Source organism: Ascaphus truei, unplaced genomic scaffold, assembly GCF_040206685.1.
Source record: "Ascaphus truei isolate aAscTru1 unplaced genomic scaffold, aAscTru1.hap1 HAP1_SCAFFOLD_1090, whole genome shotgun sequence".
NCBI classification, from domain to species: Eukaryota; Metazoa; Chordata; class Amphibia; order Anura; family Ascaphidae; genus Ascaphus; species Ascaphus truei.
The window spans coordinates 59,376-87,190 of record NW_027453956.1 but is presented as its reverse complement, the minus strand read 5'-3'; the positions used below and the strand labels follow the sequence as shown (position 1 = coordinate 87,190).

Here is a 27,815-nt window from a genome sequence, read left to right as displayed (position 1 = left end):
GGCCTACCTCCAGCATCTGTCACCCACAACATCTGTTCCCTCCTTGTAAAGTGCTGAACTATCTCACCTGGGTCAGTGCTATAGCTGATCACAGTGCCCGATCAGGATGTCACTGTGACAGGCAGCAGTGCAGATTGACCGGTCAATCAATGCAGTGCCGCAACATATGCACTAAATGAGATTTCCGTGCCCCCAGTCAGGTTACTCCCTGGGCAGTGACCCTGCTCACACCCTCCCCTAGTTCCACCTCTGATCACAATTATCTCTCTTGGAGAGTGTAGCAAATTGGAGTTGGGGGAATCTCACCTCTGCCATGCATGGTCACAATCTGGGCACAGGACCCAAATAGTGGGCAATGTGGCACTTCTTACAGTAGAGAATAAGTAACTTTATTCTTTACTTGTGTATTAAGGACCTTATTTGCATTAAATTCAGTCCACATGGGACCAAGACTTTCTGGCTTACTGAACAAAGTGGAATTGTTTCGTAGAGGGTGGAGAATTGTATTTTATCTGAAATTACCCCCTCTGCACAAAATACAAACAATTATACCCATACAAGTACCTTGTGGAAGTTGTTGCCCTCTATCTTCCTGTGGTCTCTCCCTGTTTCTCACCGTGCCTCCTCCCATTTCCTTGCACCTCTGCGTCTCCGCATATATCCCTATACTCAGAGCCGGCTCCGGTCAGTGACATGGGATGCCCAAATATGAGCATACCCATATATGGGCATCCATGCCACTGACCGGAGCCCGCTCTGTTGCGGATATGGAGAGAGACTGGGAGATTTACATCCCCTTATAATTCATATGGTGCATAGTACCGGCACGTATTGTTTTACCGGTACTGTGTACCTTCCTACTTTCACACTGGTACAGTATATGCTGCAGTGGGACTGAGAGGGATATATTGGTAACACATAGTCATTGTTGGGGGAATTCAATCCATTTTGAAAATAGTAATGAAATGTTTTTTACTTTTCTTTTTTTTCAGTAATGAAGAATGAAACATTTCTGTTAAAATTGAATTGGAGGTGAACTGGATTCATCATCAACTCTGCACCAGTGTGAATTGATGTTCTTTAATGTTCTGATAAGGTACATGCAACATCTCTTCCTCAACCCCTGCACCACTCTCTGCCTCTTGCCTCTCTCTCTCCACCTCCCTGCTAAGCGTATTAACCCATCTAATGTAATCCACATTCCATGTCTCACTTTACTCTTCACTTCTCACGTGCCCTCTGGAATGACTGCTCTCTGACTAACAAGGTCTATTTGTACATGACCTCTTCTGCTCTCATCATCCACCACCTCTCATTCCCCTCACCCCTGTCCTACTCGATACCTCAGCTTAATTGAACTCTCTCCTCTGACATCTACCCTTATCTCTAACCTCTCCTCACTTTCTGCTTAAACTAACTATCTTGTTAACTTTTACAATGCTATCATCTCCTCCTCCTCCCTCCTCCTCCTCCCTCCTCCATCATATATATGCCCCTTCTAGGCTCTGACACACTCATCCCTCTAAGGCCATGATTATCATGGGCACATGCTTGGTCGTCCACAGTGCGTGCGAGCGATGCAGAGCCGCCTCGGACCTCAGTGCAGGGATTGCTGCATACCCCCAGCATCTGTCACCCACAAACAATACACACACTAATACTCCCCACAATACACACTATAATACCTCCTCAATACTAATCTCCCCAATAATATTATAGCTCCAAACACAATATACACAACACCCTTACACAAGATACACAATCTAGTACTCTCCTCTGCACCTCTACACACAATATAATACTCCCACACACACAATATACACACTACCCTCCTACCCCCATAAAATACAACCAATAATACACACACACTTTGTGGATGTTGGGACCAGCTCCCGGCATGCACCAGTGAAAGAGAGAGGCCCGCAGAAGCTCGGAAGAACTCCCTCCATCCGTGCCTTCCTCCGTTTCACATCTTCTCCCTGTCTCTCTCCCTCCCTTTCCTTGCATCTCCCTGCGTCTTTACGTATACCCAGTCAGTGACGGCTCTGGTCACGTGATGCCTTAATATGGGCTTATCCATATATGTTCATCCACGTCACTAATGTGATGCCCGCACTGTTGCGGAGCTGGTACTTACGACGGGCACTTATTGTTTTATCAGTACTGCGTACCTGACTCTACCGGCCTACTTTCAACACTAGTACAATATGTGCTTCACTACGAGTGAGTGGGGAATATTGGCATCACACAGTCACTGTTGAATATGCCATTCAATCCATTTTGAAAATAGTAATGCAATGTGGTTTTGTTTTGTTTGCTTTTTGCAGTAATGAAGAATGGAAAAGTTATATTAAAATTAAATTGGAGGGGGACTAGATTCAGCATTTCATCATGAACTCTGCACTTGTGAGAATTTAACTTCTTGAATACCCTGACAGGTACACGCAACATTAAGACTATAATCTGCTGTGCAAGCTTTCGTGCTATACCTCCCCCTCAGGTTTTGATTTATACATTTGCTCCCTCAATTCATGTCCTCTAATATTTGAAAGCTCTCTCCTAGCATTTTCTCTTTACCACAGAACGTCATCCCAATGTAACCTCTCTCTTGTTCTTTCTGCTTGCTGTTTCCTCACTCCTCTGTTAAACTTTTCTAATTTCTCTAACTTCCACACTCCTGCTTTTATCCACATGTTCTCCTCTTTCCTTCCCCTACCTTTGCATGTGTCTACACACTGCACCATTTGTACAGACCTCTATTGCAGCTATTTCTGCACTGCTCAATGAAAAGCACTCTTTAATATCCTATTCTCTGTGCCCCCTCTCTCTGCGCCCCCTCTTTTGGCGCCTCCTCTCTCTGCGCCCCCTCTCTCTGCGCCTATCTGTCTCATTCTCTCTACGTCCCTCTCTCTCTACATAGAGCTATCTCTGTCTCTCTCTACACCTATCTCTGTGTCTCCTTCTATGTTTGCTGATGTGTGGGATATCTCTTATAATCTTGAACCTGCTCATATACACATCGGGCCTCCCTGCCTCTGCCTCCCTGCTAAGAGTGTTAACCTATCTAATGTAATCCACATTCCTTTCCTTACTTTTCTCTTCCCTTCTCCTATGCCATCTGGAATGTCCGTTCTCTGACTAACAAGGCTCTAGTTGTACATGACCTCTTCTGCTCTCATCATTCACAATCAGTCATTCCCCTCACCCCATCTTACCTGTCCCACTGATTTGCCTCTGCTTAATTAAACTCTCCTCTGACATCTACTCTAACCTCTCTGCTCTCTCTCTCTTTCCGCTTAAACTAACAATCTTATTAACTCTTACAATGCTATCCTCCTATCTATATGCCCCCTCTAGGCTCTGACACACTTGTCCCTCTAGCCCACACCCTTGGCTAAATTCCCAAACATGTTCATCACACTTCCACTCGCTGTTCTTAATGCCTATGAAGGAAATCACACAATTGATATTTGATTTTTCTACAGTAAAAATGTCTCCAGTCCTGTATAAAGCTGCTCTCTGGGGCCAAACCACACTACTTTTTTTTCACATTCATCAACACTCAAATTTAATTTACGCTGTCTTTTTTTCCCTGTATTTGACTCCCTCCACTAACCTTCTCCTCACACTTGCCATCCTTCCTTCACTTCTCCTCAAGCATTTGACTACTTCAGAGGCAAGGTGCATGCCACCCACAAGGAGATTCCTTCTGTCCCTTCCCCCTTCTCTCCTTCTACCTAATTCTCCTTCTGCATTTGACTCTTTTTCTTCTCTTACAGAGCTGGAAGCAAATCATCTTCTCTTCTCCCTCTACCACATGCCCTCTAGATCGTATCCCCTCACACCTTACTGCATCTCTTAGTCCCCACTCTCACCCACATCTTCAATTCCTCCCTATTCTCTGGCTCTTTACCCTCTTACTTTAAGCCTGTAGTGGTCACCCTTTTCTCAGAAACAACCTACACCCTATGTGCCTTACTAACTACCGCCCTGTATCCCTCCTGCTGTTTGTCTCCTAATTGCTAGAATGTCAACATTCTTAAATCACATTCCCTCCTGGATCCTTTACAACCTGCCTTTCGTACAGCTCGTTCTACAGACTGTGCTTAAAGCAAATTCCCAAGGTCACTTTTCCCTACTAATCCTACTTGATCTATCTGCTGCGTTTGATGCTCTCAATCACTCTCCTCCTTCATATTCTAAACTCTCTCTTGGTATCCGTAACACAGTTCTATCCTGGTTTTCATCATAACTTTCCTGTCACACATTCTCCATCTCTGTTGCTAACATGTCTTCGTCTTCTATTGATCTGTCTGTGGGTATACATCAGGGCTCTGTTCTGAGATCTCTCTTTCTCTCTACATACTATCATTTGGTGACCTCATCAACTCTTTGTGACAATCCTATAAATAACAAATACAAATATCAGGTCATGGGAATAAGTGATTTGGACATAAAAGTAACATTTCGGAAGTGTGGACAACTAATACATCTTGTAGATTGCCTTTACAGTGTGATGTCATTGATTCAGTAGATTGTGTGCAGACCAGGACTGCAGTACAGTGTCACTCACATGGATGACTTGCGTGGTAGAAGCTCAAGAACAAGGATGTCAAACTCCAGTCCTCGAGGGCCGCAAACAGGCCAGGTTTTCAGGATATCCCTACTGAAAACCTGGCCTGTTTGGGACCCTCGAGGACTGGAGTTTGACATGCATGCTCTAGAAGGAGCACAGCTGTGGGTGGGAGGTGGATTTGCTTTGCATCAAATGGTTTGGAGCAAGGTTTATTGTATGTATTATCATAATAACAATGCAATGCTTAACTTTTATTTCAGGAGGGATGACTGCAGAACAGAAGTGAATATTGAAGCCATGTGTTCCTTTTCTTGCAAAAGAGAAAATTTGAAGGACAGTTGAAGAGAAGGAAAATTACTACACAGAGACAGATAAGCAATGTGTATATTTCTCATTTACCATTTAGTATTTGTCGTTTTATTGACTCCACACAATCCGGCTGCTACGGGTTTCACATTGAATATTTTCATCTCTACTCTACCCCTTCCTGTGATCTGAACCATGCAAGTTTTCGTTGATTCAATACATCATGAGTAGAGTGAGGCTACAGTATGAAGTAAAGACCCAAGGACCACATCTACTACCATTCATAACAAGAACATGTGCAGTAGCGCACAGCTGCAGTTCTATGTGATTGTTATGAAAGGTTGAGGTGGTTCAATTCTATGAATCTGGAGTGGGATGGATCCTGTTTGCATCATATGGTTTCATCTAGGCCAGTAGATTATATAACTCTCAGTACAGGTTACACATGGCATCAGTATTAGTGATTTAAAGAGGAGGAAAGCTTCAATGTGGAGAACAAAGCCAAGTAATGTTGAAGTTACTCCTTTTACCATTTACTTGGTCAGTCTGTACTGTCTACTCTCCACACAGCTGCTAAGGATCTTCCATTTTAAATACTTTCACCTCCTATTCTGCACTGCTTTGCTGCCCATTATTCAGAGATGCGTTCCAGTCATGTTTAGCACTCTGAATCTCTCTGCAGTCATTGGTTCAGCACATCATGGGTAGAGCATGGCTACAGATACAGCAAGCTATTATTATTTTACCGGCTGATCACCCATAATATTGCATTAAAACATAGAATATCACTTAATTTCCAAAAGATTCAGTGATGCTGATAATGCAGAATCTCACAACATTTCCCATCATAATGCCATAATGCACAAGTGGGAGAAATAATCCTTGCTATATCTGTACATTGTGTGACGTATTACCTCAATGACCAATGAGAGCAAGTACATCTTCTGTATAGAGCGGCTGTGTTATGATGCAGTTATTGATCATCATTGACATAATCACAAGAATCTTATGCAAAGGGAAATTGTCCGCAGCGAAGTGAGATTTCAGCCCCCAAACGTCTGTAATATTAATGCAATGTCTTACTTTTGTTGCAGTGAACACTGAAGAGACGGATCTACTACAACACTGTACAGGATGAGCATACGCTACAAGCAGCAAAATGATCTTGCAGTTGACAGTATGTTGTTCTGGTAATGTGCACAATTATTATTTATGGGCTACACACCACAGTGCTGGACATATTCTGTTAACTTCAACTCTACTCCTAACATGGAGATGTCTTCCTGGTGTTACTGATTCAGTACATCATATGCACAGTGTGGTTATGATATGATGGATTGATTTAATGAACCCACCAACCAATGATGACATCTGCATCATCTTCTGTAAAGTGCAGCTACAGCATGATATTATCAGCATTTGGTGCGGTATAATCAGAGGTATCTATGTGCTTTTGTGCCTGTTTTAAGTCCTCCAGCTTAACGCCCCTACACCTCCCACTACACAGGCATACTTACTTATGCATACACTGACATCTGGCATACCTACACACACCCCAGGGCCACTTCCTTCCCCTGATGTCAGGGAGAGGATGGGCATGCAGAGTGCAGTAAGTCTCCACGTTACTCTGGCCAACAGTCTTGGCCTACCTCCAGCATCTGTCACCCACAACATCTGTTCCCTCCTTGTAAAGTGCTGAACTATCTCACCTGGGTCAGTGCTATAGCTGATCACAGTGCCCGATCAGGATGTCACTGTGACAGGCAGCAGTGCAGATTGACCGGTCAATCAATGCAGTGCCGCAACATACTGCTGCGGCACAGTTTATTCGAGCATTTGCCCGTTCTGTGCCGCAGCAGTAGCCTGGCGCGCGCCCGAGTGTGACGGGCGCACGCCGAAGCAGCGGAAGAGCGCCCTCCGATCGGGGCGCTCTCCCTACCGCTGCCGGGTCCGCCGGGTCCCCCGGAACCCCCTGCCGCTGTCCCGCGATCGCGGGACACCAGGGCTCCCTCGGGGAGCCCCTGGACATGCGTGCAGCGGGCGCACGCTCCCGATGACGCGTGACCGCGCGTCTATGACGCGCGGCACGCCGAGGGGCGGCCACTAGCAAGCCGGGAGATTTCCCGGCTTGCGGTACCGACCACACTTCAATAAAGTGTGTCGGTAGTGTATGCACTAAATGAGATTTCCGTGCCCCCAGTCAGGTTACTCCCTGGGCAGTGACCCTGCTCACACCCTCCCCTAGTTCCACCTCTGATCACAATTATCTCTCTTGGAGAGTGTAGCAAATTGGAGTTGGGGGAATCTCACCTCTGCCATGCATGGTCACAATCTGGGCACAGGACCCAAATAGTGGGCAATGTGGCACTTCTTACAGTAGAGAATAAGTAACTTTATTCTTTACTTGTGTATTAAGGACCTTATTTGCATTAAATTCAGTCCACATGGGACCAAGACTTTCTGGCTTACTGAACAAAGTGGAATTGTTTCGTAGAGGGTGGAGAATTGTATTTTATCTGAAATTACCCCCTCTGCACAAAATACAAACAATTATACCCATACAAGTACCTTGTGGAAGTTGTTGCCCTCTATCTTCCTGTGGTCTCTCCCTGTTTCTCACCGTGCCTCCTCCCATTTCCTTGCACCTGTGCGTCTCCGCATATATCCCTATACTCAGAGCCGGCTCCGGTCAGTGACATGGGATGCCCAAATATGAGCATACCCATATATGGGCATCCATGCCACTGACCGGAGCCCGCTCTGTTGCGGATATGGAGAGAGACTGGGAGATTTACATCCCCTTATAATTCATATGGTGCATAGTACCGGCACGTATTGTTTTACCGGTACTGTGTACCTTCCTACTTTCACACTGGTACAGTATATGCTGCAGTGGGACTGAGAGGGATATATTGGTAACACATAGTCATTGTTGGGGGAATTCAATCCATTTTGAAAATAGTAATGAAATGTTTTTTACTTTTCTTTTTTTTCAGTAATGAAGAATGAAACATTTCTGTTAAAATTGAATTGGAGGTGAACTGGATTCATCATCAACTCTGCACCAGTGTGAATTGATGTTCTTTAATGTTCTGATAAGGTACATGCAACATCTCTTCCTCAACCCCTGCACCACTCTCTGCCTCTTGCCTCTCTCTCTCCACCTCCCTGCTAAGCGTATTAACCCATCTAATGTAATCCACATTCCATGTCTCACTTTACTCTTCACTTCTCACGTGCCCTCTGGAATGACTGCTCTCTGACTAACAAGGTCTATTTGTACATGACCTCTTCTGCTCTCATCATCCACCACCTCTCATTCCCCTCACCCCTGTCCTACTCGATACCTCAGCTTAATTGAACTCTCTCCTCTGACATCTACCCTTATCTCTAACCTCTCCTCACTTTCTGCTTAAACTAACTATCTTGTTAACTTTTACAATGCTATCATCTCCTCCTCCTCCCTCCTCCTCCTCCCTCCTCCATCATATATATGCCCCTTCTAGGCTCTGACACACTCATCCCTGTAAGGCCATGATTATCATGGGCACATGCTTGGTCATCCACAGTGCGTGCGAGCGATGCAGAGCCGCCTCGGACCTCAGTGCAGGGATTGCTGCATACCCCCAGCATCTGTCACCCACAAACAATACACACACTAATACTCCCCACAATACACACTATAATACCTCCTCAATACTAATCTCCCCAATAATATTATAGCTCCAAACACAATATACACAACACCCTTACACAAGATACACAATCTAGTACTCTCCTCTGCACCTATACACACAATATAATACTCCCACACAGACAATATACACACTACCCTCCTACCCCCATAAAATACAACCAATAATACACACACACTTTGTGGATGTTGGGACCAGCTCCCGGCATGCACCAGTGAAAGAGAGAGGCCCGCAGAAGCTCGGAAGAACTCCCTCCATCCGTGCCTTCCTCCGTTTCACATCTTCTCCCTGTCTCTCTCCCTCCCTTTCCTTGCATCTCCCTGCGTCTTTACGTATACCCAGTCAGTGACGGCTCTGGTCACGTGATGCCTTAATATGGGCTTATCCATATATGTTCATCCACGTCACTAATGTGATGCCCGCACTGTTGCGGAGCTGGTACTTACGACGGGCACTTATTGTTTTATCAGTACTGCGTACCTGACTCTACCGGCCTACTTTCAACACTAGTACAATATGTGCTTCACTACGAGTGAGTGGGGAATATTGGCATCACACAGTCACTGTTGAATATGCCATTCAATCCATTTTGAAAATAGTAATGCAATGTGGTTTTGTTTTGTTTGCTTTTTGCAGTAATGAAGAATGGAAAAGTTATATTAAAATTAAATTGGAGGGGGACTAGATTCAGCATTTCATCATGAACTCTGCACTTGTGAGAATTTAACTTCTTGAATACCCTGACAGGTACACGCAACATTAAGACTATAATCTGCTGTGCAAGCTTTCGTGCTATACCTCCCCCTCAGGTTTTGATTTATACATTTGCTCCCTCAATTCATGTCCTCTAATATTTGAAAGCTCTCTCCTAGCATTTTCTCTTTACCACAGAACGTCATCCCAATGTAACCTCTCTCTTGTTCTTTCTGCTGGCTGTTTCCTCACTCCTCTGTTAAACTTTTCTAATTTCTCTAACTTCCACACTCCTGCTTTTATCCACATGTTCTCCTCTTTCCTTCCCCTACCTTTGCATGTGTCTACACACTGCACCATTTGTACAGACCTCTATTGCAGCTATTTCTGCACTGCTCAATGAAAAGCACTCTTTAATATCCTATTCTCTGTGCCCCCTCTCTCTGCGCCCCCTCTTTTGGCGCCTCCTCTCTCTGCGCCCCCTCTCTCTGCGCCTATCTGTCTCATTCTCTCTACGTCCCTCTCTCTCTACATAGAGCTATCTCTGTCTCTCTCTACACCTATCTCTGTGTCTCCTTCTATGTTTGCTGATGTGTGGGATATCTCTTATAATCTTGAACCTGCTCATATACACATCGGGCCTCCCTGCCTCTGCCTCCCTGCTAAGAGTGTTAACCTATCTAATGTAATCCACATTCCTTTCCTTACTTTTCTCTTCCCTTCTCCTATGCCATCTGGAATGTCCGTTCTCTGACTAACAAGGCTCTAGTTGTACATGACCTCTTCTGCTCTCATCATTCACAATCAGTCATTCCCCTCACCCCATCTTACCTGTCCCACTGATTTGCCTCTGCTTAATTAAACTCTCCTCTGACATCTACTCTAACCTCTCTGCTCTCTCTCTCTTTCCGCTTAAACTAACAATCTTATTAACTCTTACAATGCTATCCTCCTATCTATATGCCCCCTCTAGGCTCTGACACACTTGTCCCTCTAGCCCACACCCTTGGCTAAATTCCCAAACATGTTCATCACACTTCCACTCGCTGTTCTTAATGCCTATGAAGGAAATCACACAATTGATATTTGATTTTTCTACAGTAAAAATGTCTCCAGTCCTGTATAAAGCTGCTCTCTGGGGCCAAACCACACTACTTTTTTTTCACATTCATCAACACTCAAATTTAATTTACGCTGTCTTTTTTTCCCTGTATTTGACTCCCTCCACTAACCTTCTCCTCACACTTGCCATCCTTCCTTCACTTCTCCTCAAGCATTTGACTACTTCAGAGGCAAGGTGGATGCCACCCACAAGGAGATTCCTTCTGTCCCTTCCCCCTTCTCTCCTTCTACCTAATTCTCCTTCTGCATTTGACTCTTTTTCTTCTCTTACAGAGCTGGAAGCAAATCATCTTCTCTTCTCCCTCTACCACATGCCCTCTAGATCGTATCCCCTCACACCTTACTGCATCTCTTAGTCCCCACTCTCACCCACATCTTCAATTCCTCCCTATTCTCTGGCTCTTTACCCTCTTACTTTAAGCCTGTAGTGGTCACCCTTTTCTCAGAAACAACCTACACCCTATGTGCCTTACTAACTACCGCCCTGTATCCCTCCTGCTGTTTGTCTCCTAATTGCTAGAATGTCAACATTCTTAAATCACATTCCCTCCTGGATCCTTTACAACCTGCCTTTCGTACAGCTCGTTCTACAGACTGTGCTTAAAGCAAATTCCCAAGGTCACTTTTCCCTACTAATCCTACTTGATCTATCTGCTGCGTTTGATGCTCTCAATCACTCTCCTCCTTCATATTCTAAACTCTCTCTTGGTATCCGTAACACAGTTCTATCCTGGTTTTCATCATAACTTTCCTGTCACACATTCTCCATCTCTGTTGCTAACATGTCTTCGTCTTCTATTGATCTGTCTGTGGGTATACATCAGGGCTCTGTTCTGAGATCTCTCTTTCTCTCTACATACTATCATTTGGTGACCTCATCAACTCTTTGTGACAATCCTATAAATAACAAATACAAATATCAGGTCATGGGAATAAGTGATTTGGACATAAAAGTAACATTTCGGAAGTGTGGACAACTAATACATCTTGTAGATTGCCTTTACAGTGTGATGTCATTGATTCAGTAGATTGTGTGCAGACCAGGACTGCAGTACAGTGTCACTCACATGGATGACTTGCGTGGTAGAAGCTCAAGAACAAGGATGTCAAACTCCAGTCCTCGAGGGCCGCAAACAGGCCAGGTTTTCAGGATATCCCTACTGAAAACCTGGCCTGTTTGGGACCCTCGAGGACTGGAGTTTGACATGCATGCTCTAGAAGGAGCACAGCTGTGGGTGGGAGGTGGATTTGCTTTGCATCAAATGGTTTGGAGCAAGGTTTATTGTATGTATTATCATAATAACAATGCAATGCTTAACTTTTATTTCAGGAGGGATGACTGCAGAACAGAAGTGAATATTGAAGCCATGTGTTCCTTTTCTTGCAAAAGAGAAAATTTGAAGGACAGTTGAAGAGAAGGAAAATTACTACACAGAGATAGATAAGCAATGTGTATATTTCTCATTTACCATTTAGTATTTGTCGTTTTATTGACTCCACACAATCCGGCTGCTACGGGTTTCACATTGAATATTTTCATCTCTACTCTACCCCTTCCTGTGATCTGAACCATGCAAGTTTTCGTTGATTCAATACATCATGAGTAGAGTGAGGCTACAGTATGAAGTAAAGACCCAAGGACCACATCTACTACCATTCATAACAAGAACATGTGCAGTAGCGCACAGCTGCAGTTCTATGTGATTGTTATGAAAGGTTGAGGTGGTTCAATTCTATGAATCTGGAGTGGGATGGATCCTGTTTGCATCATATGGTTTCATCTAGGCCAGTAGATTATATAACTCTCAGTACAGGTTACACATGGCATCAGTATTAGTGATTTAAAGAGGAGGAAAGCTTCAATGTGGAGAACAAAGCCAAGTAATGTTGAAGTTACTCCTTTTACCATTTACTTGGTCAGTCTGTACTGTCTACTCCCCACACAGCTGCTAAGGATCTTCCATTTTAAATACTTTCACCTCCTATTCTGCACTGCTTTGCTGCCCATTATTCAGAGATGCGTTCCAGTCATGTTTAGCACTCTGAATCTCTCTGCAGTCATTGGTTCAGCACATCATGGGTAGAGCATGGCTACAGATACAGCAAGCTATTATTATTTTACCGGCTGATCACCCATAATATTGCATTAAAACATAGAATATCACTTAATTTCCAAAAGATTCAGTGATGCTGATAATGCAGAATCTCACAACATTTCCCATCATAATGCCATAATGCACAAGTGGGAGAAATAATCCTTGCTATATCTGTACATTGTGTGACGTATTACCTCAATGACCAATGAGAGCAAGTACATCTTCTGTATAGAGCGGCTGTGTTATGATGCAGTTATTGATCATCATTGACATAATCACAAGAATCTTATGCAAAGGGAAATTGTCCGCAGCGAAGTGAGATTTCAGCCCCCAAACGTCTGTAATCTTAATGCAATGTCTTACTTTTGTTGCAGTGAACACTGAAGAGACGGATCTACTACAACACTGTACAGGATGAGCATACGCTACAAGCAGCAAAATGATCTTGCAGTTGACAGTATGTTGTTCTGGTAATGTGCACAATTATTATTTATGGGCTACACACCACAGTGCTGGACATATTCTGTTAACTTCAACTCTACTCCTAACATGGAGATGTCTTCCTGGTGTTACTGATTCAGTACATCATATGCACAGTGTGGTTATGATATGATGGATTGATTTAATGAACCCACCAACCAATGATGACATCTGCATCATCTTCTGTAAAGTGCAGCTACAGCATGATATTATCAGCATTTGGTGCGGTATAATCAGAGGTATCTATGTGCTTTTGTGCCTGTTTTAAGTCCTCCAGCTTAACGCCCCTACACCTCCCACTACACAGGCATACTTACTTATGCATACACTGACATCTGGCATACCTACACACACCCCAGGGCCACTTCCTTCCCCTGATGTCAGGGAGAGGATGGGCATGCAGAGTGCAGTAAGTCTCCACGTTACTCTGGCCAACAGTCTTGGCCTACCTCCAGCATCTGTCACCCACAACATCTGTTCCCTCCTTGTAAAGTGCTGAACTATCTCACCTGGGTCAGTGCTATAGCTGATCACAGTGCCCGATCAGGATGTCACTGTGACAGGCAGCAGTGCAGATTGACCGGTCAATCAATGCAGTGCCGCAACATACTGCTGCGGCACAGTTTATTCGAGCATTTGCCCGTTCTGTGCCGCAGCAGTAGCCTGGCGCGCGCCCGAGTGTGACGGGCGCACGCCGAAGCAGCGGAAGAGCGCCCTCCGATCGGGGCGCTCTCCCTACCGCTGCCGGGTCCGCCGGGTCCCCCGGAACCCCCTGCCGCTGTCCCGCGATCGCGGGACACCAGGGCTCCCTCGGGGAGCCCCTGGACATGCGTGCAGCGGGCGCACGCTCCCGATGACGCGTGACCGCGCGTCTATGACGCGCGGCACGCCGAGGGGCGGCCACTAGCAAGCCGGGAGATTTCCCGGCTTGCGGTACCGACCACACTTCAATAAAGTGTGTCGGTAGTGTATGCACTAAATGAGATTTCCGTGCCCCCAGTCAGGTTACTCCCTGGGCAGTGACCCTGCTCACACCCTCCCCTAGTTCCACCTCTGATCACAATTATCTCTCTTGGAGAGTGTAGCAAATTGGAGTTGGGGGAATCTCACCTCTGCCATGCATGGTCACAATCTGGGCACAGGACCCAAATAGTGGGCAATGTGGCACTTCTTACAGTAGAGAATAAGTAACTTTATTCTTTACTTGTGTATTAAGGACCTTATTTGCATTAAATTCAGTCCACATGGGACCAAGACTTTCTGGCTTACTGAACAAAGTGGAATTGTTTCGTAGAGGGTGGAGAATTGTATTTTATCTGAAATTACCCCCTCTGCACAAAATACAAACAATTATACCCATACAAGTACCTTGTGGAAGTTGTTGCCCTCTATCTTCCTGTGGTCTCTCCCTGTTTCTCACCGTGCCTCCTCCCATTTCCTTGCACCTCTGCGTCTCCGCATATATCCCTATACTCAGAGCCGGCTCCGGTCAGTGACATGGGATGCCCAAATATGAGCATACCCATATATGGGCATCCATGCCACTGACCGGAGCCCGCTCTGTTGCGGATATGGAGAGAGACTGGGAGATTTACATCCCCTTATAATTCATATGGTGCATAGTACCGGCACTTATTGTTTTACCGGTACTGTGTACCTTCCTACTTTCACACTGGTACAGTATATGCTGCAGTGGGACTGAGAGGGATATATTGGTAACACATAGTCATTGTTGGGGGAATTCAATCCATTTTGAAAATAGTAATGAAATGTTTTTTACTTTTCTTTTTTTTCAGTAATGAAGAATGAAACATTTCTGTTAAAATTGAATTGGAGGTGAACTGGATTCATCATCAACTCTGCACCAGTGTGAATTGATGTTCTTTAATGTTCTGATAAGGTACATGCAACATCTCTTCCTCAACCCCTGCACCACTCTCTGCCTCTTGCCTCTCTCTCTCCACCTCCCTGCTAAGCGTATTAACCCATCTAATGTAATCCACATTCCATGTCTCACTTTACTCTTCACTTCTCACGTGCCCTCTGGAATGACTGCTCTCTGACTAACAAGGTCTATTTGTACATGACCTCTTCTGCTCTCATCATCCACCACCTCTCATTCCCCTCACCCCTGTCCTACTCGATACCTCAGCTTAATTGAACTCTCTCCTCTGACATCTACCCTTATCTCTAACCTCTCCTCACTTTCTGCTTAAACTAACTATCTTGTTAACTTTTACAATGCTATCATCTCCTCCTCCTCCCTCCTCCTCCTCCCTCCTCCATCATATATATGCCCCTTCTAGGCTCTGACACACTCATCCCTGTAAGGCCATGATTATCATGGGCACATGCTTGGTCATCCACAGTGCGTGCGAGCGATGCAGAGCCGCCTCGGACCTCAGTGCAGGGATTGCTGCATACCCCCAGCATCTGTCACCCACAAACAATACACACACTAATACTCCCCACAATACACACTATAATACCTCCTCAATACTAATCTCCCCAATAATATTATAGCTCCAAACACAATATACACAACACCCTTACACAAGATACACAATCTAGTACTCTCCTCTGCACCTCTACACACAATATAATACTCCCACACAGACAATATACACACTACCCTCCTACCCCCATAAAATACAACCAATAATACACACACACTTTGTGGATGTTGGGACCAGCTCCCGGCATGCACCAGTGAAAGAGAGAGGCCCGCAGAAGCTCGGAAGAACTCCCTCCATCCGTGCCTTCCTCCGTTTCACATCTTCTCCCTGTCTCTCTCCCTCCCTTTCCTTGCATCTCCCTGCGTCTTTACGTATACCCAGTCAGTGACGGCTCTGGTCACGTGATGCCTTAATATGGGCTTATCCATATATGTTCATCCACGTCACTAATGTGATGCCCGCACTGTTGCGGAGCTGGTACTTACGACGGGCACTTATTGTTTTATCAGTACTGCGTACCTGACTCTACCGGCCTACTTTCAACACTAGTACAATATGTGCTTCACTACGAGTGAGTGGGGAATATTGGCATCACACAGTCACTGTTGAATATGCCATTCAATCCATTTTGAAAATAGTAATGCAATGTGGTTTTGTTTTGTTTGCTTTTTGCAGTAATGAAGAATGGAAAAGTTATATTAAAATTAAATTGGAGGGGGACTATTTCAGCATTTCATCATGAACTCTGCACTTGTGAGAATTTAACTTCTTGAATACCCTGACAGGTACACGCAACATTAAGACTATAATCTGCTGTGCAAGCTTTCGTGCTATACCTCCCCCTCAGGTTTTGATTTATACATTTGCTCCCTCAATTCATGTCCTCTAATATTTGAAAGCTCTCTCCTAGCATTTTCTCTTTACCACAGAACGTCATCCCAATGTAACCTCTCTCTTGTTCTTTCTGCTGGCTGTTTCCTCACTCCTCTGTTAAACTTTTCTAATTTCTCTAACTTCCACACTCCTGCTTTTATCCACATGTTCTCCTCTTTCCTTCCCCTACCTTTGCATGTGTCTACACACTGCACCATTTGTACAGACCTCTATTGCAGCTATTTCTGCACTGCTCAATGAAAAGCACCCTTTAATATCCTATTCTCTGTGCCCCCTCTCTCTGCGCCCCCTCTTTTGGCGCCTCCTCTCTCTGCGCCCCCTCTCTCTGCGCCTATCTGTCTCATTCTCTCTACGTCCCTCTCTCTCTACATAGAGCTATCTCTGTCTCTCTCTACACCTATCTCTGTGTCTCCTTCTATGTTTGCTGATGTGTGGGATATCTCTTATAATCTTGAACCTGCTCATATACACATCGGGCCTCCCTGCCTCTGCCTCCCTGCTAAGAGTGTTAACCTATCTAATGTAATCCACATTCCTTTCCTTACTTTTCTCTTCCCTTCTCCTATGCAATCTGGAATGTCCGTTCTCTGACTAACAAGGCTCTAGTTGTACATGACCTCTTCTGCTCTCATCATTCACAATCAGTCATTCCCCTCACCCCATCTTACCTGTCCCACTGATTTGCCTCTGCTTAATTAAACTCTCCTCTGACATCTACTCTAACCTCTCTGCTCTCTCTCTCTTTCCGCTTAAACTAACAATCTTATTAACTCTTACAATGCTATCCTCCTATCTATATGCCCCCTCTAGGCTCTGACACACTTGTCCCTCTAGCCCACACCCTTGGCTAAATTCCCAAACATGTTCATCACACTTCCACTCGCTGTTCTTAATGCCTATGAAGGAAATCACACAATTGATATTTGATTTTTCTACAGTAAAAATGTCTCCAGTCCTGTATAAAGCTGCTCTCTGGGGCCAAACCACACTACTTTTTTTTCACATTCATCAACACTCAAATTTAATTTACGCTGTCTTTTTTTCCCTGTATTTGACTCCCTCCACTAACCTTCTCCTCACACTTGCCATCCTTCCTTCACTTCTCCTCAAGCATTTGACTACTTCAGAGGCAAGGTGGATGCCACCCACAAGGAGATTCCTTCTGTCCCTTCCCCCTTCTCTCCTTCTACCTAATTCTCCTTCTGCATTTGACTCTTTTTCTTCTCTTACAGAGCTGGAAGCAAATCATCTTCTCTTCTCCCTCTACCACATGCCCTCTAGATCGTATCCCCTCACACCTTACTGCATCTCTTAGTCCCCACTCTCACCCACATCTTCAATTCCTCCCTATTCTCTGGCTCTTTACCCTCTTACTTTAAGCCTGTAGTGGTCACCCTTTTCTCAGAAACAACCTACACCCTATGTGCCTTACTAACTACCGCCCTGTATCCCTCCTGCTGTTTGTCTCCTAATTGCTAGAATGTCAACATTCTTAAATCACATTCCCTCCTGGATCCTTTACAACCTGCCTTTCGTACAGCTCGTTCTACAGACTGTGCTTAAAGCAAATTCCCAAGGTCACTTTTCCCTACTAATCCTACTTGATCTATCTGCTGCGTTTGATGCTCTCAATCACTCTCCTCCTTCATATTCTAAACTCTCTCTTGGTATCCGTAACACAGTTCTATCCTGGTTTTCATCATAACTTTCTTGTCACACATTCTCCATCTCTGTTGCTAACATGTCTTCGTCTTCTATTGATCTGTCTGTGGGTATACATCAGGGCTCTGTTCTGAGATCTCTCTTTCTCTCTACATACTATCATTTGGTGACCTCATCAACTCTTTGTGACAATCCTATAAATAACAAATACAAATATCAGGTCATGGGAATAAGTGATTTGGACATAAAAGTAACATTTCGGAAGTGTGGACAACTAATACATCTTGTAGATTGCCTTTACAGTGTGATGTCATTGATTCAGTAGATTGTGTGCAGACCAGGACTGCAGTACAGTGTCACTCACATGGATGACTTGCGTGGTAGAAGCTCAAGAACAAGGATGTCAAACTCCAGTCCTCGAGGGCCGCAAACAGGCCAGGTTTTCAGGATATCCCTACTGAAAACCTGGCCTGTTTGGGACCCTCGAGGACTGGAGTTTGACATGCATGCTCTAGAAGGAGCACAGCTGTGGGTGGGAGGTGGATTTGCTTTGCATCAAATGGTTTGGAGCAAGGTTTATTGTATGTATTATCATAATAACAATGCAATGCTTAACTTTTATTTCAGGAGGGATGACTGCAGAACAGAAGTGAATATTGAAGCCATGTGTTCCTTTTCTTGCAAAAGAGAAAATTTGAAGGACAGTTGAAGAGAAGGAAAATTACTACACAGAGACAGATAAGCAATGTGTATATTTCTCATTTACCATTTAGTATTTGTCGTTTTATTGACTCCACACAATCCGGCTGCTACGGGTTTCACATTGAATATTTTCATCTCTACTCTACCCCTTCCTGTGATCTGAACCATGCAAGTTTTCGTTGATTCAATACATCATGAGTAGAGTGTGGCTACAGTATGAAGTAAAGACCCAAGGACCACATCTACTACCATTCATAACAAGAACATGTGCAGTAGCGCACAGCTGCAGTTCTATGTGATTGTTATGAAAGGTTGAGGTGGTTCAATTCTATGAATCTGGAGTGGGATGGATCCTGTTTGCATCATATGGTTTCATCTAGGCCAGTAGATTATATAACTCTCAGTACAGGTTACACATGGCATCAGTATTAGTGATTTAAAGAGGAGGAAAGCTTCAATGTGGAGAACAAAGCCAAGTAATGTTGAAGTTACTCCTTTTACCATTTACTTGGTCAGTCTGTACTGTCTACTCTCCACACAGCTGCTAAGGATCTTCCATTTTAAATACTTTCACCTCCTATTCTGCACTGCTTTGCTGCCCATTATTCAGAGATGCGTTCCAGTCATGTTTAGCACTCTGAATCTCTCTGCAGTCATTGGTTCAGCACATCATGGGTAGAGCATGGCTACAGATACAGCAAGCTATTATTATTTTACCGGCTGATCACCCATAATATTGCATTAAAACATAGAATATCACTTAATTTCCAAAAGATTCAGTGATGCTGATAATGCAGAATCTCACAACATTTCCCATCATAATGCCATAATGCACAAGTGGGAGAAATAATCCTTGCTATATCTGTACATTGTGTGACGTATTACCTCAATGACCAATGAGAGCAAGTACATCTTCTGTATAGAGCGGCTGTGTTATGATGCAGTTATTGATCATCATTGACATAATCACAAGAATCTTATGCAAAGGGAAATTGTCCGCAGCGAAGTGAGATTTCAGCCCCCAAACGTCTGTAATATTAATGCAATGTCTTACTTTTGTTGCAGTGAACACTGAAGAGACGGATCTACTACAACACTGTACAGGATGAGCATACGCTACAAGCAGCAAAATGATCTTGCAGTTGACAGTATGTTGTTCTGGTAATGTGCACAATTATTATTTATGGGCTACACACCACAGTGCTGGACATATTCTGTTAACTTCAACTCTACTCCTAACATGGAGATGTCTTCCTGGTGTTACTGATTCAGTACATCATATGCACAGTGTGGTTATGATATGATGGATTGATTTAATGAACCCACCAACCAATGATGACATCTGCATCATCTTCTGTAAAGTGCAGCTACAGCATGATATTATCAGCATTTGGTGCGGTATAATCAGAGGTATCTATGTGCTTTTGTGCCTGTTTTAAGTCCTCCAGCTTAACGCCCCTACACCTCCCACTACACAGGCATACTTACTTATGCATACACTGACATCTGGCATACCTACACACACCCCAGGGCCACTTCCTTCCCCTGATGTCAGGGAGAGGATGGGCATGCAGAGTGCAGTAAGTCTCCACGTTACTCTGGCCAACAGTCTTGGCCTACCTCCAGCATCTGTCACCCACAACATCTGTTCCCTCCTTGTAAAGTGCTGAACTATCTCACCTGGGTCAGTGCTATAGCTGATCACAGTGCCCGATCAGGATGTCACTGTGACAGGCAGCAGTGCAGATTGACCGGTCAATCAATGCAGTGCCGCAACATACTGCTGCGGCACAGTTTATTCGAGCATTTGCCCGTTCTGTGCCGCAGCAGTAGCCTGGCGCGCGCCCGAGTGTGACGGGCGCACGCCGAAGCAGCGGAAGAGCGCCCTCCGATCGGGGCGCTCTCCCTACCGCTGCCGGGTCCGCCGGGTCCCCCGGAACCCCCTGCCGCTGTCCCGCGATCGCGGGACACCAGGGCTCCCTCGGGGAGCCCCTGGACATGCGTGCAGCGGGCGCACGCTCCCGATGACGCGTGACCGCGCGTCTATGACGCGCGGCACGCCGAGGGGCGGCCACTAGCAAGCCGGGAGATTTCCCGGCTTGCGGTACCGACCACACTTCAATAAAGTGTGTCGGTAGTGTATGCACTAAATGAGATTTCCGTGCCCCCAGTCAGGTTACTCCCTGGGCAGTGACCCTGCTCACACCCTCCCCTAGTTCCACCTCTGATCACAATTATCTCTCTTGGAGAGTGTAGCAAATTGGAGTTGGGGGAATCTCACCTCTGCCATGCATGGTCACAATCTGGGCACAGGACCCAAATAGTGGGCAATGTGGCACTTCTTACAGTAGAGAATAAGTAACTTTATTCTTTACTTGTGTATTAAGGACCTTATTTGCATTAAATTCAGTCCACATGGGACCAAGACTTTCTGGCTTACTGAACAAAGTGGAATTGTTTCGTAGAGGGTGGAGAATTGTATTTTATCTGAAATTACCCCCTCTGCACAAAATACAAACAATTATACCCATACAAGTACCTTGTGGAAGTTGTTGCCCTCTATCTTCCTGTGGTCTCTCCCTGTTTCTCACCGTGCCTCCTCCCATTTCCTTGCACCTGTGCGTCTCCGCATATATCCCTATACTCAGAGCCGGCTCCGGTCAGTGACATGGGATGCCCAAATATGAGCATACCCATATATGGGCATCCATGCCACTGACCGGAGCCCGCTCTGTTGCGGATATGGAGAGAGACTGGGAGATTTACATCCCCTTATAATTCATATGGTGCATAGTACCGGCACGTATTGTTTTACCGGTACTGTGTACCTTCCTACTTTCACACTGGTACAGTATATGCTGCAGTGGGACTGAGAGGGATATATTGGTAACACATAGTCATTGTTGGGGGAATTCAATCCATTTTGAAAATAGTAATGAAATGTTTTTTACTTTTCTTTTTTTTCAGTAATGAAGAATGAAACATTTCTGTTAAAATTGAATTGGAGGTGAACTGGATTCATCATCAACTCTGCACCAGTGTGAATTGATGTTCTTTAATGTTCTGATAAGGTACATGCAACATCTCTTCCTCAACCCCTGCACCACTCTCTGCCTCTTGCCTCTCTCTCTCCACCTCCCTGCTAAGCGTATTAACCCATCTAATGTAATCCACATTCCATGTCTCACTTTACTCTTCACTTCTCACGTGCCCTCTGGAATGACTGCTCTCTGACTAACAAGGTCTATTTGTACATGACCTCTTCTGCTCTCATCATCCACCACCTCTCATTCCCCTCACCCCTGTCCTACTCGATACCTCAGCTTAATTGAACTCTCTCCTCTGACATCTACCCTTATCTCTAACCTCTCCTCACTTTCTGCTTAAACTAACTATCTTGTTAACTTTTACAATGCTATCATCTCCTCCTCCTCCCTCCTCCTCCTCCCTCCTCCATCATATATATGCCCCTTCTAGGCTCTGACACACTCATCCCTGTAAGGCCATGATTATCATGGGCACATGCTTGGTCATCCACAGTGCGTGCGAGCGATGCAGAGCCGCCTCGGACCTCAGTGCAGGGATTGCTGCATACCCCCAGCATCTGTCACCCACAAACAATACACACACTAATACTCCCCACAATACACACTATAATACCTCCTCAATACTAATCTCCCCAATAATATTATAGCTCCAAACACAATATACACAACACCCTTACACAAGATACACAATCTAGTACTCTCCTCTGCACCTCTACACACAATATAATACTCCCACACACACAATATACACACTACCCTCCTACCCCCATAAAATACAACCAATAATACACACACACTTTGTGGATGTTGGGACCAGCTCCCGGCATGCACCAGTGAAAGAGAGAGGCCCGCAGAAGCTCGGAAGAACTCCCTCCATCCGTGCCTTCCTCCGTTTCACATCTTCTCCCTGTCTCTCTCCCTCCCTTTCCTTGCATCTCCCTGCGTCTTTACGTATACCCAGTCAGTGACGGCTCTGGTCACGTGATGCCTTAATATGGGCTTATCCATATATGTTCATCCACGTCACTAATGTGATGCCCGCACTGTTGCGGAGCTGGTACTTACGACGGGCACTTATTGTTTTATCAGTACTGCGTACCTGACTCTACCGGCCTACTTTCAACACTAGTACAATATGTGCTTCACTACGAGTGAGTGGGGAATATTGGCATCACACAGTCACTGTTGAATATGCCATTCAATCCATTTTGAAAATAGTAATGCAATGTGGTTTTGTTTTGTTTGCTTTTTGCAGTAATGAAGAATGGAAAAGTTATATTAAAATTAAATTGGAGGGGGACTAGATTCAGCATTTCATCATGAACTCTGCACTTGTGAGAATTTAACTTCTTGAATACCCTGACAGGTACACGCAACATTAAGACTATAATCTGCTGTGCAAGCTTTCGTGCTATACCTCCCCCTCAGGTTTTGATTTATACATTTGCTCCCTCAATTCATGTCCTCTAATATTTGAAAGCTCTCTCCTAGCATTTTCTCTTTACCACAGAACGTCATCCCAATGTAACCTCTCTCTTGTTCTTTCTGCTGGCTGTTTCCTCACTCCTCTGTTAAACTTTTCTAATTTCTCTAACTTCCACACTCCTGCTTTTATCCACATGTTCTCCTCTTTCCTTCCCCTACCTTTGCATGTGTCTACACACTGCACCATTTGTACAGACCTCTATTGCAGCTATTTCTGCACTGCTCAATGAAAAGCACTCTTTAATATCCTATTCTCTGTGCCCCCTCTCTCTGCGCCCCCTCTTTTGGCGCCTCCTCTCTCTGCGCCCCCTCTCTCTGCGCCTATCTGTCTCATTCTCTCTACGTCCCTCTCTCTCTACATAGAGCTATCTCTGTCTCTCTCTACACCTATCTCTGTGTCTCCTTCTATGTTTGCTGATGTGTGGGATATCTCTTATAATCTTGAACCTGCTCATATACACATCGGGCCTCCCTGCCTCTGCCTCCCTGCTAAGAGTGTTAACCTATCTAATGTAATCCACATTCCTTTCCTTACTTTTCTCTTCCCTTCTCCTATGCCATCTGGAATGTCCGTTCTCTGACTAACAAGGCTCTAGTTGTACATGACCTCTTCTGCTCTCATCATTCACAATCAGTCATTCCCCTCACCCCATCTTACCTGTCCCACTGATTTGCCTCTGCTTAATTAAACTCTCCTCTGACATCTACTCTAACCTCTCTGCTCTCTCTCTCTTTCCGCTTAAACTAACAATCTTATTAACTCTTACAATGCTATCCTCCTATCTATATGCCCCCTCTAGGCTCTGACACACTTGTCCCTCTAGCCCACACCCTTGGCTAAATTCCCAAACATGTTCATCACACTTCCACTCGCTGTTCTTAATGCCTATGAAGGAAATCACACAATTGATATTTGATTTTTCTACAGTAAAAATGTCTCCAGTCCTGTATAAAGCTGCTCTCTGGGGCCAAACCACACTACTTTTTTTTCACATTCATCAACACTCAAATTTAATTTACGCTGTCTTTTTTTCCCTGTATTTGACTCCCTCCACTAACCTTCTCCTCACACTTGCCATCCTTCCTTCACTTCTCCTCAAGCATTTGACTACTTCAGAGGCAAGGTGGATGCCACCCACAAGGAGATTCCTTCTGTCCCTTCCCCCTTCTCTCCTTCTACCTAATTCTCCTTCTGCATTTGACTCTTTTTCTTCTCTTACAGAGCTGGAAGCAAATCATCTTCTCTTCTCCCTCTACCACATGCCCTCTAGATCGTATCCCCTCACACCTTACTGCATCTCTTAGTCCCCACTCTCACCCACATCTTCAATTCCTCCCTATTCTCTGGCTCTTTACCCTCTTACTTTAAGCCTGTAGTGGTCACCCTTTTCTCAGAAACAACCTACACCCTATGTGCCTTACTAACTACCGCCCTGTATCCCTCCTGCTGTTTGTCTCCTAATTGCTAGAATGTCAACATTCTTAAATCACATTCCCTCCTGGATCCTTTACAACCTGCCTTTCGTACAGCTCGTTCTACAGACTGTGCTTAAAGCAAATTCCCAAGGTCACTTTTCCCTACTAATCCTACTTGATCTATCTGCTGCGTTTGATGCTCTCAATCACTCTCCTCCTTCATATTCTAAACTCTCTCTTGGTATCCGTAACACAGTTCTATCCTGGTTTTCATCATAACTTTCTTGTCACACATTCTCCATCTCTGTTGCTAACATGTCTTCGTCTTCTATTGATCTGTCTGTGGGTATACATCAGGGCTCTGTTCTGAGATCTCTCTTTCTCTCTACATACTATCATTTGGTGACCTCATCAACTCTTTGTGACAATCCTATAAATAACAAATACAAATATCAGGTCATGGGAATAAGTGATTTGGACATAAAAGTAACATTTCGGAAGTGTGGACAACTAATACATCTTGTAGATTGCCTTTACAGTGTGATGTCATTGATTCAGTAGATTGTGTGCAGACCAGGACTGCAGTACAGTGTCACTCACATGGATGACTTGCGTGGTAGAAGCTCAAGAACAAGGATGTCAAACTCCAGTCCTCGAGGGCCGCAAACAGGCCAGGTTTTCAGGATATCCCTACTGAAAACCTGGCCTGTTTGGGACCCTCGAGGACTGGAGTTTGACATGCATGCTCTAGAAGGAGCACAGCTGTGGGTGGGAGGTGGATTTGCTTTGCATCAAATGGTTTGGAGCAAGGTTTATTGTATGTATTATCATAATAACAATGCAATGCTTAACTTTTATTTCAGGAGGGATGACTGCAGAACAGAAGTGAATATTGAAGCCATGTGTTCCTTTTCTTGCAAAAGAGAAAATTTGAAGGACAGTTGAAGAGAAGGAAAATTACTACACAGAGACAGATAAGCAATGTGTATATTTCTCATTTACCATTTAGTATTTGTCGTTTTATTGACTCCACACAATCCGGCTGCTACGGGTTTCACATTGAATATTTTCATCTCTACTCTACCCCTTCCTGTGATCTGAACCATGCAAGTTTTCGTTGATTCAATACATCATGAGTAGAGTGTGGCTACAGTATGAAGTAAAGACCCAAGGACCACATCTACTACCATTCATAACAAGAACATGTGCAGTAGCGCACAGCTGCAGTTCTATGTGATTGTTATGAAAGGTTGAGGTGGTTCAATTCTATGAATCTGGAGTGGGATGGATCCTGTTTGCATCATATGGTTTCATCTAGGCCAGTAGATTATATAACTCTCAGTACAGGTTACACATGGCATCAGTATTAGTGATTTAAAGAGGAGGAAAGCTTCAATGTGGAGAACAAAGCCAAGTAATGTTGAAGTTACTCCTTTTACCATTTACTTGGTCAGTCTGTACTGTCTACTCTCCACACAGCTGCTAAGGATCTTCCATTTTAAATACTTTCACCTCCTATTCTGCACTGCTTTGCTGCCCATTATTCAGAGATGCGTTCCAGTCATGTTTAGCACTCTGAATCTCTCTGCAGTCATTGGTTCAGCACATCATGGGTAGAGCATGGCTACAGATACAGCAAGCTATTATTATTTTACCGGCTGATCACCCATAATATTGCATTAAAACATAGAATATCACTTCATTTCCAAAAGATTCAGTGATGCTGATAATGCAGAATCTCACAACATTTCCCATCATAATGCCATAATGCACAAGTGGGAGAAATAATCCTTGCTATATCTGTACATTGTGTGACGTATTACCTCAATGACCAATGAGAGCAAGTACATCTTCTGTATAGAGCGGCTGTGTTATGATGCAGTTATTGATCATCATTGACATAATCACAAGAATCTTATGCAAAGGGAAATTGTCCGCAGCGAAGTGAGATTTCAGCCCCCAAACGTCTGTAATATTAATGCAATGTCTTACTTTTGTTGCAGTGAACACTGAAGAGACGGATCTACTACAACACTGTACAGGATGAGCATACGCTACAAGCAGCAAAATGATCTTGCAGTTGACAGTATGTTGTTCTGGTAATGTGCACAATTATTATTTATGGGCTACACACCACAGTGCTGGACATATTCTGTTAACTTCAACTCTACTCCTAACATGGAGATGTCTTCCTGGTGTTACTGATTCAGTACATCATATGCACAGTGTGGTTATGATATGATGGATTGATTTAATGAACCCACCAACCAATGATGACATCTGCATCATCTTCTGTAAAGTGCAGCTACAGCATGATATTATCAGCATTTGGTGCGGTATAATCAGAGGTATCTATGTGCTTTTGTGCCTGTTTTAAGTCCTCCAGCTTAACGCCCCTACACCTCCCACTACACAGGCATACTTACTTATGCATACACTGACATCTGGCATACCTACACACACCCCAGGGCCACTTCCTTCCCCTGATGTCAGGGAGAGGATGGGCATGCAGAGTGCAGTAAGTCTCCACGTTACTCTGGCCAACAGTCTTGGCCTACCTCCAGCATCTGTCACCCACAACATCTGTTCCCTCCTTGTAAAGTGCTGAACTATCTCACCTGGGTCAGTGCTATAGCTGATCACAGTGCCCGATCAGGATGTCACTGTGACAGGCAGCAGTGCAGATTGACCGGTCAATCAATGCAGTGCCGCAACATACTGCTGCGGCACAGTTTATTCGAGCATTTGCCCGTTCTGTGCCGCAGCAGTAGCCTGGCGCGCGCCCGAGTGTGACGGGCGCACGCCGAAGCAGCGGAAGAGCGCCCTCCGATCGGGGCGCTCTCCCTACCGCTGCCGGGTCCCCCGGAACCCCCTGCCGCTGTCCCGCGATCGCGGGACACCAGGGCTCCCTCGGGGAGCCCCTGGACATGCGTGCAGCGGGCGCACGCTCCCGATGACGCGTGACCGCGCGTCTATGACGCGCGGCACGCCGAGGGGCGGCCACTAGCAAGCCGGGAGATTTCCCGGCTTGCGGTACCGACCACACTTCAATAAAGTGTGTCGGTAGTGTATGCACTAAATGAGATTTCCGTGCCCCCAGTCAGGTTACTCCCTGGGCAGTGACCCTGCTCACACCCTCCCCTAGTTCCACCTCTGATCACAATTATCTCTCTTGGAGAGTGTAG

At 44.9% G+C, this 27,815-nt stretch overlaps 1 long non-coding RNA gene across 4 annotated transcripts in view; it reads left to right on the top strand.

Annotated features, from left to right (window-relative positions):
* LOC142475190 (uncharacterized) overlaps window positions 1-27,815 on the top strand; it is a 46,383-nt gene that overhangs the window by 7,080 nt on the left and 11,488 nt on the right. For 2 of the 4 annotated variants that reach the window (XR_012790781.1, XR_012790779.1), the window contains 16 exons: window positions 993-1,096; window positions 2,328-2,438; window positions 4,837-4,958; window positions 5,977-6,072; window positions 7,879-7,982; window positions 9,214-9,324; window positions 11,723-11,844; window positions 12,863-12,958; window positions 14,765-14,868; window positions 16,100-16,209; window positions 18,608-18,727; window positions 19,748-19,843; window positions 21,650-21,753; window positions 22,985-23,095; window positions 25,494-25,613; window positions 26,634-26,729. This is a non-coding gene — a long non-coding RNA (uncharacterized LOC142475190). The remainder of the gene's footprint in view (window positions 1-992; window positions 1,097-2,327; window positions 2,439-4,836; window positions 4,959-5,976; window positions 6,073-7,878; window positions 7,983-9,213; window positions 9,325-11,722; window positions 11,845-12,862; window positions 12,959-14,764; window positions 14,869-16,099; window positions 16,210-18,607; window positions 18,728-19,747; window positions 19,844-21,649; window positions 21,754-22,984; window positions 23,096-25,493; window positions 25,614-26,633; window positions 26,730-27,815) is intronic. The other 2 variants (XR_012790782.1, XR_012790780.1) reach the window with 2 other exon arrangements.